Source organism: Trichechus manatus, unplaced genomic scaffold (assembly GCF_000243295.1).
Source record: "Trichechus manatus latirostris isolate Lorelei unplaced genomic scaffold, TriManLat1.0 scaffold00050, whole genome shotgun sequence".
NCBI lineage: Eukaryota > Metazoa > Chordata > Mammalia > Sirenia > Trichechidae > Trichechus > Trichechus manatus.
The window spans coordinates 16151208-16165461 of NW_004443986.1; the positions used below are offsets into that span (position 1 = coordinate 16151208).

At 41.3% G+C, this 14254-nt stretch overlaps 1 protein-coding gene and 1 long non-coding RNA gene across 2 annotated transcripts in view; both read left to right on the plus strand.

Moving 5' to 3' along the window:
* Nucleotides 1-14254, plus strand: part of CHN2 (chimerin 2) — a 349869-nt gene that overhangs the window by 71351 nt on the left and 264264 nt on the right. The window lies entirely within an intron of this gene.
* LOC111820790 (uncharacterized) lies at nucleotides 335-10921 on the plus strand. The gene is made up of 3 exons (XR_002824303.1): nucleotides 335-640; nucleotides 8576-8674; nucleotides 10055-10921. It is a non-coding gene; the product is annotated as an uncharacterized LOC111820790 (long non-coding RNA).

Here is a 14254-nt window from a genome sequence, read left to right on the forward strand (position 1 = left end):
GTGCAGAGCAGTGGACATGGTGTGCTACTATTAGTGTACGAAAGGATAGGGAGAAGAGTGTGTGTATTCATTATGTATGTAGACTTTATATATGTATATACATTATATATCTAAATATTTTTATTTGTTTATACTATTTTCAAAAAGAAACTATGGAAGTATAAATAGAAACTAATACAAAATTATTACCTATAGGAGGCAAGAGTGGAAGCAGGACTTTTCTGTGTGTATTTTCTTATCTAGTTTTGGATTTAAGTCATAGAAATGCATTATCTATTTAAAAAAATTATTACAGGTAGTGCTTTATTTTGTGCAATATTTTATAAAGTAGCATGTAATGTGATTAATTTTGTTTCCCTCTTTGGCAGTATTGCCATACTGGTATTTGTGGAGCTGAGTTGCCATCTGGTTAAAGACATCAGAGTTCAGCCCTGGGAAGCTCTGTCAGCCTCTGAGTGAAGGTGCATCAACGTGAAGGAAGGAGAAGCCTGAAGAAGGGTGACCTGGGGTGGAAGCTAGCCTTGGATGTTGCTCTGCCGATCAGGTTTTCTCGTGAGAAGCTTAGCCATTTGCTGGCTCTGTATCTCAGTGTTTCCCTCTTACTGACCTTGGCCTTCAAGCGTTTGAGTTCAGTTTTCAGGTGAACATTTTACTCAGCAACATGATTTTACAGCCTGGTGTTCTGGACACCAGACTTGTTACTTGGTCATTGTCCTTTAGTAATGTTGGTGATGGTCTCCCCCAGTAGCAAGGGCAGAGTGGAAACATATCTTTCATTCCTCTCAACACATTTTCATTCTGATAAATTGAATTTGCAGCTCTTTGGGAAGGTTGTTTTGAAGTAATCCCTAATCGATGAATCACTAGGCAATTGTATTCTACTTTCCTTCCAACACACATTGGCTCTTATGGGAAAATAACGTTAGAACATGATTTTTTTAATGCAGACATCTAGAAATTAACCCTTTCTAAGAGAAACTGTGGGTGATAATGAATCTTCTCCCCACATCCCATCAGTTATCAATTACAATAATAGATGCCCTTGATGAAGTGTCTTTAGGAACACTCTCTCCAGCTGGCTGTTTACTCTGGCTTGGTCTTTTATACAGCATCTCGTTTTATTCTCCCAATAACTCTTTTACAGAGGAGGAAACTGAGACTCAGAGAGGCCTAGCAACTTGCTCAAGGTCACACAGCCTACTTAATGACAGGCCTGGGGTTTGAACTCACGTCTCTCAGACTGCTGAGCTGGCGTTTGCACTATAAGCCACTGCCTCCCTAACTTGGCCAACCTCTGTCTCAACAATTTTCATGTTATTTCCCAATCCATTGAGAGCAGGTTGTGAGGTTTATCATTACCTCTCACCTAGAGTATTGTAATTTCCTCCCAGCAGTGCTCTGTCTTACAACTTCCAGATTCTGCTTACCTTCCTGGACTAATCTCCCTAAAGGGCCACAGGATCACTTCTCCACTTCATGCACATTTTCCGAGTATCTACCCAAATATAAAGTCCCTGGGTAGTGCAAACATTAATGTACTTGGCTGCTAACCAAAAGACTGGAGGTTCAAGCCCACCCAGAGACACCTCAGAAGAAAGCCCTGGTGATCTACTTCTGAAAAATTAGCCATTGAAAACCTTATGGAGCACAATTCTACTCTGACACACATGGGGTTGCCATGAGTTGGAATTGACTCAATGGCAACTGGTAACACAAATATAAGGTGATTTTTTTCTCAAAAAATTATTCTTCAGAAATAGGATTTTGCCTTAAATTTGAGTCCTTAAAAAATGTCCTGTCTTAACTGGTATTATGGTTCAGTTAGTTTCTTTGAACCACAAAGAATTGTTTGGACAGGACATATTAGCCTGAAACTACCTCAAGTAAATGCTAGTGGGCGTTCACAGAGGCCACTTAATAGAATGAGTTTTAAAAAAGGAAGCAAATTCACAGTTTTAGTGATTATTATTGGGTCCTGCCCTCACAGAAGTGCACATTAGATATCATTTTACAGAAGCCTTTTTAGATCATTTTAAAAAGCAATAAAATAAGTGGTGATCACTTACTTTGTGGTGCTCATGAATACACATCTGTGGACAATCAAATAAAAATGGATCTACTGTTATATAAATGCACAGTGTGGCCTGGATAAAGTTTCCAGTGACAGCATCATACACAGATTCCAAAGCGCTTTATCTCGAACAGTGCAAATGGCTGTGAAGACAATGTGCTCCAGAAACCTGTGAGATGATTCAAAAAGTGGTTCTAATGATGGCTGAGCCACAGCTGACAAAAACATGTGTCAAGAGTTTAATAAAATCGTTTCATAAAATGTGAGAATGTAAAAGAGCAATATTTCTAAATGTATTTTTATACACTGTGTGATTCTGAATGTTGAAATGTAATATTGAATTAGAACATTCAAATGAAATGTTGTAAGTGGACAGTTTACTTCATCTTCAGCCTTCAAAGTTTATAAATTCAGTTGCTTTATTTTCAGGGCTGTCTTATGTTCATGCCTGAGCACTGTGCTACTCGTAGAAAATCAGTTAGGGACGCTGCTCTCAGGATACTTACAGCCTAATAAGGAAGTGCAACAGCTACTATTGCTGCCAAACAAACTTCCTCGAATTGAGTGGCAAAAATCAGCACCCATTTTATTAGATTCATGGATTCTGTGGGTCCAGAATTCCCAAAGTGCACAGAGAAGACAAGTCTGCTCTTCTCCATGATGTCTGGGTCCTGTGCTAGGAAGACTTGAAGCCTGGGAGCTGGAATCAACTGGAGGTGTCTTTACTTACATGCCTGGCACTGGGCTTCCTCACAACATGAATTTTTCCCTAATGACTCAGAGCTCCAAGCATAAAAGCTCCATTGAATAAGGTGAAATCTGAATTGTCTTTTTTTCTGGCCTTTTCCATCCTTCCTTCTGTACATTCTGCTGGTTAAAAGCAAGTCAGAAGTCTGTCCAGATTCAGGGAAAGGAGAACTAGACCCTATGTCTTGATAGGAGGAGTGTCAATATCACTTTGTAGAGGACCACATGGGGGTGAGAAATATTATTGTGGCCATTTTTGGAAAACAGAATCTGCCCTAGGGAACTTTGGCAGGCCCACATTTAACAGTAAGAGAGGATAGAAAACTTTAAGGAAGATATTGCTGAAGTGCTATGGAGCTGAAGAAAAGTTATTTATGGATGAGGCTTGGGCAAGGGAGGAAGGGTAGGCAGTGGACATTTGGAAAAGTGGGCAAGTGAACCAGATATAGAATTAAGCTACTGGATGAAGACGTGGGGTTAGGGAGAAAGATGGCTTTGTGTTTTGAAGTCTGGACGTCAGAGAGAAGGGTGTGCCTTGGATAAAAATAGAGAGCCAAGGTAGACAGGTCTATGTGAGAAAGAGGGAGATGAGATTCAGGGAAGGAGGCCTAGCAGTTGTTTGCGCTAGTACTTTTTTTTTCTTAACCATCGAGTAGATATCAACTTTTGGTGGCCCCACGTGTGTCAGAGTAGAACTGTACTCCACAGCGTTTTCAATGGCTAATTTTTTGGAAATAGATTGCCAGGCCTTTCTTTTGAGCCATCTCTGGATAGACTTGAACCTCCAACCTTTCAGTTAGCAGCCAAGTGTGTTAACTGTTTGAACCACCCAGGAACAGAGATATTTCTAACATGCAGCCAAGTTTGGAGATCCATTAATCTGTCTATCCAACTACATAGAAGATACCTTCTTCTACGTGTCACAGTGTTAGCGTGATAAGATTCTTAGGGAGCGAAGCATTAGATATTTAAAGTTAGGGCTGTGTAGGATATTTCATATGCAAATACTTATGGTTGTTTTTAATACAATTTAAAGGAATCATTAACCTTGCTTTGTGTCAGTCACAAGAACAACTCCCCCTCTCCCCCCATAGTTAATACTTTAAAGTATTTTCTCTTCACTGGACTAAAATAAGCTATACTGCCATGAACAGAGTTGTTTGTGCTAGACTGTCAATTTAGATGACAAAGACCTGGCATAAGTAAAAATTAAATATAATTGTTTTATTTGGATTGATTTTATTCAGCTTCCTAACCCCCTTCTTCTTTGCCTAATTGTTTCTTTTGTTTTTGTCAATTAAAAGAAATCTTCCTTATTGAAAAGCAACTACATTTGGGTGGAGTAAATAATTGGCCTTTTAAAAGGAGAGCTATTATTTCTCAGTAGAAATTCAAACCATTGGGAAACGATATCAGAACTAACCATTTCTTTCAAATTATCGTGAAATCAGGAGAGTGGAAAGTAGCTATTGCAGAAAATTCCACCAAGGCAAAAGTCACACCAAAAAAAAAAAAAAAAAAAAAACCAAGCAAACGCATTGCCATTGAGTTGATTCTGACTCATAGTGACCCTATAGGACAGAGAAGAACTGCCCCATAAAGTTTCCAAGGAGTGGCTGATGAATTCAAACTGCTGACCTTTTGGTTAACAGCAGCCTCAGAAACCCTATGGGGAAGTTCTACTCTGTCCTGTAGAGTAGCTATGCATCGGAATCAACTCGAAGGCAATGGATAATACATGAAAAGCACTTAGAAAAGAGCTCAGAACTTAGTCTGTGCTAAAAACCAAAACCAGTTGCCACTGAGTCGACTTAGACTCCTAGAGACCCCGCGTGTGTCAGAGTAGAACTGTGCTCCATGGGGTTTTCAATGGCTGATTTTTCAGAAGTAGATCACCAAGCCTTTCTTCTGAGGTACCTCTGGGTGGACTTGAACCATTAATCGTTTGGTTAGCAGCTGAGAGTGTTAACCGTTTACATACCATGAAGCTTCCTCTCCTGTCAAAGAACCTCAAAGACCCCTGGTGCATGCTCCTTGAGCCTCGCCTCTGTCCTTCTCCTGTGGTGTCATTGGCTGTTTCGCTTGTACAGTCCACAACACTGCCTCTGTTGCTTCAACCTTTCCGGAAAGTTCTTCTAAAAGTACGTTAGCCCATTTCTTGAGCTTCAAGTTTTCTGAAGGCTCTTAAGTCACCTCCTGACTAGGCAGCCTTCCTACTTCCTCTGGATCTTCTTGCTCTCCTTCCTGGCTTCCTTCCTGTCTTCCTTCAGAAAGTCAGGCTGTTTCTGAGCCCTAGGTTTCCTTTCAGCCTTATGTTCACACAACACATTAGTGTTCGTCCTGGTAAATTGGTTGTTGAGTCTTCGGTTTCCTGACTGAGGGTGGTTGTGCCTCTTTTAATCCACTGATGGTTTTAGAGAAAGTTTATATGTAAAGCTATAAATCAAGGTAACATGAAAGGATTTGCAGAATAAGATTGCTCTCACAGAAATGTGTGGCAGGACCTAATTACAATTCCACTTTGACAAAAGATAGCAAAAATAAAAGCAATTGTGAAGTGACTAGGACACAAGGTAAGAATGAGAACAATGCTAACTAAACCATTCATTTTCATCCTGATGAAAAAAAGTCAGCAGCCTGGAGGTGGAATTTGATTTGAAAATTGATGACAAAGAAATGGTATGGCTTCCATCTGCTCTTCTAGAATAAACTGGCCAAACCCACTATGATGAAACCGCTTGAATTCTTGATCTGTTCTGAGTTTTACTTCTGCCTCCTTAAGAACCCTGGCTGCTAGGCAAGACCTCTGAGAAGCTGAGCAGGCTGTTAATGAACCAACAGAAGTTTGTAAACTGCTCGCAAACTGTGGACAGGTAGTAGCGAGTCCTAGAGTGAAGATGAAATGATTAAATAAAAATCTCCTGTGATTAGAATGGGTATACCTGCCTTGGGGCCCTGGGTGGTGCAAACAGTTAACATGCTTGGCTGCAAACCAAGGTTCCTTGGAAGAAAGTCCTGGCAATCTACTTTGGGAAAAAAAAAAACAGCTACTGAAAACTCTATGGCACTCGGTTCTACTCTCAGACATGTAGAGTCACATGAGTCGGAATTGACTCGACTGTAGCTGCTTTGGTTTTTGGTTTTACCTGCCTAGTCACTCCCAAATTCAAGGGACTTTATTAGAGGTAGGAGACTTCACAAGAGAAGCAGTCTCTCTGAGCCCAGGAAAGCTCATGGACCAGCATTTCCCATTATCCTTCAAGGAGGAGAGTCCTGCGGCTTGGGCAGAGGGTCACAGCTCAGGAATAAAGAATTTCGATACCAAGTAAACTAAGTGCAAAGAACATTCTCTGTCTTGGTGGATGAGTGTAACGAGAAGGAAAAGACTTAAATTTTGAGTCAGCTAATAGAAAAGCTAATAAAGCTAACAAGGAAGTGTGTTTAAATGATAAACACTTGACTGCCACATAAGTGAGGATTCACCTTTAAAAGACTATTGGCGTATTGAGACCGTTGGCCTCGTGACGTATGGCCGAAATGACTGCCAAGATGTACAGTCTTCTACAAAGCAAACGGACTATACACTTACGATAGGTGGTCCAAGAGGCGTTTCCTCGGAAACTGGGATACCATAAGGCCTTACTCATTAAGCACTCACCAGAATGCTGACCAGAGAGGGGACGGACTCAGTAAATATTTCCATCCTCCCTTCTATCCTGACTCCCCCTGCCCTCTCCCCCGCTAAAAAAGAACTGCATAAAGAATGGTTGATCTGATAACATACTATTCATAACCCAAACCCATTGCCATTGAGTTGATTCCAACTCATAGCAACCCTATAGACAGAGTAGAACTGCCCTAGAGGGTTTTCAAGGCTGTGATCTTTATGAAAGCAGACTGCCACATCTTTCTCCCTCAGAGCCTCTGGTGGGTTCAAACTGCCAACCTTTCTGTTAGCAGCCAAGCAGTTAACCACTGCTCTACCAGGGCTCCTTTTTGGTAAGATACTAAATGGTTGCTATTGTTACCCTCTAATAAAATATTTTTGCTAAATCACAAATTGACCATGTGGTTTCTAGAACTCAGAACAAGGGACTGGAGGGTTTTTGAATTTTTTTCTGTTTTTCCACAACTGGGATGTCAATGTGTGCCTGTTCTGGTAATCGGGGATTTGTTGCCTACATGAACAATTTAAGCTGAATTAGGCTGGTTTTCATAACACAGAATCCTGCCGCTACCACAGGACCTGGAGCATTCCGTGTGCAGGTGCCAAGACGGCCCGTGTTTGGGCTGATCTGTAATTTGGATGAGTCTTCTTGGAGCAGGACAGCCAAATCAGCTTCCTGCTGATAACAGTAATCAGATCTCACAGCAAAGTCCCCAGTTAGGCAGAGTAAACAAGCCGGCAGCCTCATTTACTGATTTGTGTTGTGGATGGTTCTTTTCCACTGAGGAGGCTAAATATTTTGTGCTGGAACCTTCCTCTTCCCTGTACCCAGCATCTTTCTTTCTATGATTGTTATGAGACAGAAGACATTTTGAGTATCTTTTTAATTTTTATTTGCTCAGTTAACATCCTAGAAGTAAAAGTCGGTGAACAAATTATCCATATTCAGTATCTGTGGCTGGCTCAAATATTTCATCTGTTTTAGATCACATGGGAGGAAGCGTAAATTATTTGATAGTGTATCATCCAGTTTCAATGACTTTTTTCCATGTCTTTCATATTTTATGTCACTTAAAAAATAGTGTTTCCCTGGGTGAGCACCAGCTTTGCCAATGCGTATTTTTTTAAATAAAAATTACTAAATACTCTGCACATTTTTAACTTCTGTCTCTCTTTGCATTTGGAAGAATAATACTCTCTAGGTAACTCTGAAGATAATAAAAGAGGTGGGAATGGAGCTAAGCACGGATGCTTCTGCACCATTTCCCAAGGGAAGGCTGTTCTAGATGTAGCATGTCCTGGGGAGTCAATTTGACTTGGTTAATTGACAGCTGCCAACCCAAAAATCTTCTATGCTAAGTTGGGGCTGGGGCCACAGTAGGCAACACAACAGCTGGGCTGCTGGGAGGCCAGCCCCTACACATGGCATGGCGCTCCTCCCTGCAGCTATCTGCAGGAAGCCCACCCTAAAGCCAGGTGCACTGCTCAGGGAAGGAAAGGGAGCCTGTAACTTAGGCCTAGTGGTAGGAGAATATGCCTCATGGGTGGATGGGTCATAGCTGGACAATTGGGGGTTTATTTATTATTGTATTAACTTTAGCATTTTAATCTTAAATTCTTTAGAGACCAGTTCTTAATATGTGGGGGTCCCTGGGTGGTGAAAAACAGTTAACATACTCGGCTGCTAACCAAAAGTTTGGAGGTTCGAGTCCACCCAGAGGCACCTTAAAAGAGAGGCCTGGTGATCTACTTTTGAAAAATTAGCCATTGAAAACCCTATGGAGCACAGTTCTACTCTGGCACACATAGGGTCCCCATGAGTTGGAATCAACTCGACAGCAAGTAGTTTTAATATGAAGCAGGACAATAAAGTTAACAGCACTGAGGATGTCAGGCAAATATAGAGAACAGTCTTCTTTCAGTGATTGTAAACTGTCTGCCTCCTGTTCTAGTCCCAGCTCTTCCACTTAATGGCAGCTGTAACCTTAAGCCAATGCCTTACACCCAAACCATCTTAATCGCTTCCTGACCCTCTGTCATTTCCTGGGTCATCAAATGGGATAATAGTACCTGTCCTACCTACTTCACAGGTTTATTTGGGGATCAGAGAAATTAATGTAAGAAAGTGCTCTGTGCACTGTAAAACCAATTTTAATGGAATGCACAAACGGATGTAGAAACAGTTTTCGGTATGTATCGTTTCTGTCTTTCTGATTCTCTTCCGCTTCTGAATCACGACCCAAATTGTAAATACTTCCTAGTAACTATAATAGCTACTTTTTTTGAGAACTTTCTATGTGCCAGGTATTGAGCTAAATGCTTTACAAGCATTATTTCATTTAATCCTCATGATAACCTTGCTGGGCTGGTATCTTAAGTTCACACGATAGAATCTGGGTTTGAATCCACCTTGTCTTCTAGAAAGCCCATGTGCTTTCTTGAAGCTGACTTTTCAATGGAGAGGCCACATTTATCATTTTCAATTTTTACAGTTTTAAAATGATTTAAAATTTTATTGATTGTTGAATCTTTTTTTTTTTTCTTTTAGTGTTTGCATGCACTAGAAGGCCAGAAGTCATGGGGTGCAATTATGGTTATCAGACAGAAAGATAGCAAGAGACTAGGGGAAGGAAGGAGAAAGGAGAGAGAGAACGTGTGAATGAGAGAAATAAGATGTATTTTCATGGTAGAAATAGTAGCTCGTGATATATATTTATATCTATCAATCTCATCTAATATTTTATGTTCAGCTAATCCTTAAAAGTGTACAATTAATTACTTAATGGGCTTTTGATGTTCATAGTGCAGGAGATTTGAAAGTACATGATGTTGATAATTTTCATAAAAGATTAGAAGAGGCATAAAGTGAGACAATTCCCAGGATTTTAAAACTTTGCTAAACAGAAATGATTAAAATTGAGGGGTAGGGTGGAAGAGGTGAGAGGAAGTGGAATGAGAAGGGGGAAGGAGATGGGTGGCATGGTTTCAGGAATAACTCTCCTTGTAGCCATCTTCCTTGTTTTTAAGTATCAAGTGCATTTTAGCGTTGGCTGTGGCAGGTCCTTGCTCAACTCTGACAAGAAGTTCAAGTTCAAGCCCTTGGTTGTTGTTCCCCTCTAGTGAAAAACATCTGGTTGTTTGCTCCTGGCCTTGTTAAATAAACAGATAATGATTAAACATATTTTCACTAGCAGCACCTTTTTAAACACAGAACTTGCTCTTTCTAGAGCCTACTTTAAAGATGAAGCGTTTTGCAATTCAAAAATATTCCTAGTCCTTTCCCTTTCCTCAGAGCCTTCTGGGCTGGGTGTCCCTTCGGCTGGGTGCCTTATAAGAGCCTCGGAGGTGAATTCTGCCTGGGAATCTGAGCATAACCAGGTCAGATGTGAGCATTTTTTAGTTTGGTAGGAAATCAGGTTCTTTCTGTCCCAGCCAGCAGTTGAATTTGAGGTTAAGAAATAACATTTATACAGAAGAAACAGAAAGTGGCTTCTTTTGCAGAATCAATTCTTATATTTCAGACCAGTGTCGTGAATTATTTAGGACTTTGGTTTCTCTGCTTTCTTTAGCAGCTTGGCCTTTTTGCATCACGCAGCTCCACTCCCTCTAGAAAACAGGCAAGGTAAGACACGGGAGTTAAAACTCAAGTCTGAGCATTTTGCTGCTAATGAGCAGCTCCACCACAGGTTTATTCCTGCTCCTTGAGGGCAGGGAAGGAGCATCTCTTATTAATCTTTGCGCATCTTCTCCTCACTGGCACTTCTTACTGGTGTCCAGGTGGAGCACAATGCTTGCTTATAGGTGGATTAGATTGAGTTGAATATTTTACTGTGATTTGAAAGAAAGAGCTGGAAATAGTGCTCCAGCTTTGTTTGTAGTGGGCCATGCTGAGGACTCTGGCATCTTCGAGAAAGTGGCCCTGCCTGGGGCTTTGATGTTGATCATAGTGTTTTTCACACACGGAGGGGGACACCTGATCTCTAACATGCTGCCCACTGGTGGGGGCTGGCGTGTCCTGTCCACTTCACCACAGTCATGGACTCTGTCACAGTCTCTAGCCCAAGCTCAGCATCAGCTCTGAACACCCTGTGGTCTAGACTCATCTCCCTCCCATTGTCGACACATAGAAGTGCCTCTATCTCCCCAGCCCACATCACAGCCTTTGCTGACTGGTGGGCCAGGCAGAAGTGGGCAGTCCTCATGCATCTGGATGAGGCCCAACTGAAAGGTGCAAGGCTGAGGAAAGCCATTCCCTCTGCTTTGCCATAGAGAATAAACAACTGCAGACCTCCTGGATCAGTGTCATGGGCAGAATCAAGACAATACAATAGTAAGGATTTGGGACAAGGCAGGTAATAAGGCCGCTAAGGCGAGAAGCTGGGCCCAAGCCTAAGAAAGCGGTGAGTCTGAAGCAGATGGCTGCTTGGCTGCTGAGTGGGAGAAGAAGAAAAGCTTCTGCCAAGTAAAAAAGAAAATTATCAGACTCTTCTAGCTCAGTGGTTCTCAAATTTGTTGGTCTCAGGCCTCTTTATACTCTTAAAAATTATCGAGAGCCCTAAACAGGTTTAAAAAAAAAAAAAAAAAATATGGGTTATCCAATAACCAATTGCTGTCAAGTTGATTCCGACTCATAGAAACCCTGTAAGTCAGAGTAGCACTGCCCCCCATAGGGCTTCTCACGCTGTAATCTTTGTGGAAGCAGACTGCCACATCTTTCTCCCGCAGAGAGGCTGGGTGAGTTCAAACTGCTGACCTTTTGGTTAGCAGCTGAATGCTTAACCACTGAGCCACTAGAGCTCCTTCAATATTCACTACATTTGACATTAAAACTGAGAAATTTAAAAATAATTTATCAAGTTATTTAAAATAATAATACACCTATTATATGTTAACATAAGTTATTTTGATTAAAAAAAAACCCCTATATATTCTAAAAATTATTAGTAAGAATTAGTGTCATTGTTTCTACATTACTGCAAATGTCTTTAATGTCTCGTTTAATGACAGACAGTTAGATTTTTGTATCTGCTTCTGCAGCCAATCTTTTGCCATATCACATGTCATGTAGTCTCTGGAAGACTCCACTGTACACTTGAGAGAGAATGAGAGTGGAAAAGTCAAACTATGTCATATTATTATTATAAAAATAGTTTTGACCCTCAGACCCTCAGTAAAGGTTTCAGGGATTCCCAAGGATCCGCAGGCCATCCTTTGAAAACCGTTCTCTAGGTGCAAACTCTCAGACACTTGCCTCTCTCTGTGTCGTGCATGTGGCAATCTTGTATGATGGCATTTCTGCATTAGTAGAGAGTGGGTACTGGGAGCCAAGTGGGTAATCTTTTTTATGGTGTTTTCAGTTTGAACAGTGCATGAGAGCATTTCAAAAGGCATCACAGAGCCAAGTTAGAATGAATGACGTTGGATGTCCTTCTGGGTACTCTGGCCAAGCTCTTGCTCATTGACTGGCAAACAAGATAATCCAGAGCATTCCAAACTTTTCAAAATGTGAATCTCAAATTGTATGAGCCCAGTTAGCCTGGACGACACGTACGTTTTTCCTCTGCACAATCACCAAAAGCTTTATAAGAGAGGAGCAGCTACTCCACTGTCTCTCTGGGCTTTTTGTTTCCAGGGCCCAAGTAACTGAGCAGCTTACCCTACTCATCTTGTGTTTCCTGGGCACAGAATCATCCCATTTAATCCTAACTCCCTTCTCCCAACACTAATCAAGACAGTGACAGAGCTGAAAATCATGGTCTAGCTTCATTCAGGGCCAGACTCTGCCCAGTATGGAATGACAGTGGAAACAACCCATCAGTCTGCTGCTGACATGCAGATCAAAGAAAGGCTGCTAAGCAAAAACAAACAAACACCTTTTTATGTTGTTCTAAAGCAGGAGCATAATTTTTAATATGGTTAGGAAAATATTCAGCTTCCTTCTTTGTCTTTTGGGAGAATGACATGCATCAGTGCTCTGCCTTCTCCAAAACTGGCAGAAGGATGGTCTCTACAGATTCACTTACTATCACTGGATTTTACAGTGAGAGGGAAGCATGTCTCTGTGTGTCTCTGTGTATGTAGTGTCTCTGTGTGTATATAGTGTCTCTGTGTGTTTAGTATATACATATATATTGGGGGGAGATGGAGGGTAGCAATAGTGCCAGCATAGCAAAGGGCTGTGTGTCTTGTCTCTCTACACTGCTGCCAAACTCAGCTGTAACCCTCAAGCATCACACTAGGAAATGAATTGTATGACCAGCCTTATCTTTGTGATCCCTGTGACCTTAGGTGGTTACTTGGCCATTTGAAGTATCTCAGTTTCCTCATCTGTAAAATGGGCATAACAACAGAATAGATCTCATATGATTGTTTTATAAAAATTGAAAGATAGTGTACATATAAACTTCTTAGAACATTGTACAACATATGTTGTTGCTGCTAGCTGCCATCGAGTCACCTCCAACTCATGGTGACACCAGGCACAGCTGAATGAAATGATGCCTGGTTCTGTGCCATTCCCATGATGGATTGCAGATTGGCCATTTGTGATACATAGGGTTTTCCACTGGCTGATTTTTGAAAGTAGATCAGCAGGCCTTTCTTCCTAGTCCATCTTAGTCTGGAAGCTCCGCTGAAACCTGTTTAGCATCATAGCAGTATGAAAGCCTCCACTGACAGATGGGTAGTGGCTGCATATGAGATGCATTGGCTGGAAATCAAACCCAGGTTTCCCCCATGGAAGACAAGACCTCTACCACTGAACCACTGGTGTCCCCACATGTATAGGAAGCACAGAGTCAATGTTAGCCATTGTCATCATCATCATTGTCATTTTTGGCATCTCTAACCCGTGGTTTCCTTACCTGCAAAGTAGGATTTTCATGATGGGTGTGAGGGTTAAGTTAGAAAATAAAAGGGGAATTGCCTATTATGGAGAAAATGCCAATTACCATTAAAAGTGATGCATCCTATTTTGGGTGGCAAGTTTGCAGAAAAATTCAATTTTCGTGTCGGAGTTTTTTTCCACATGTACAACTCCAGTCCTTGAGCATCGACACATAATTTTCTGCACTGTTTTGAAAGCAGGGCAGTTAATGTCGATTAAGTGAATGCATGATAACAACCACAGCTGAAGCAGAAACTGGTAATAACGATAGCTAGTATTTGTTGAGTGTTTATCTTGTGCCAGCACCAGAGCTAAGTACTTTACATGTAATATATTGTCTCCCTTCTTAGCCACAACCCTTTGAAGAAGGTACTATTATTATTCTCAGTTTGCAGATGAGGAAAATGAGGTTGATAGTTTACTCAGGCTCACTCAGGTAGCACATGACAGGGCTAGGCATTGAACCCAGGAAGTAATCTTAACTAGTACAGTAGCAGGGCTGATAGTCCAGGGGGAGGTGGAAGGGGATTATGTCCCAGTTTGAGCTCAACATGTTGCAAAGTTGTACTCTACAGGTAAGAGAATAAGATTTCTTGATCTCCTCAAATAAAAGATCAACAGTATTTGGAGGAATAGGGAGCTTCTTCTTGGGCGAGTAAATTATTGATCAGACACAACCCAAGACTTGAGCCGAGAATGGATTATTGAAAATGGGAGAGATCAGATGCAAGACTCTAAGCGCTCACTTAGGGGAGTGTCAGGAGACGTCTGGAGCAGAAATCCACAATGTGTTTCTGAAGAGACCCCGACAACCTAGAAAAGGGGTGTAAAGAGTATAACACAAAGGGAGAGCCCCAGGCATCAGGTAGAATTGTCAAGGTAG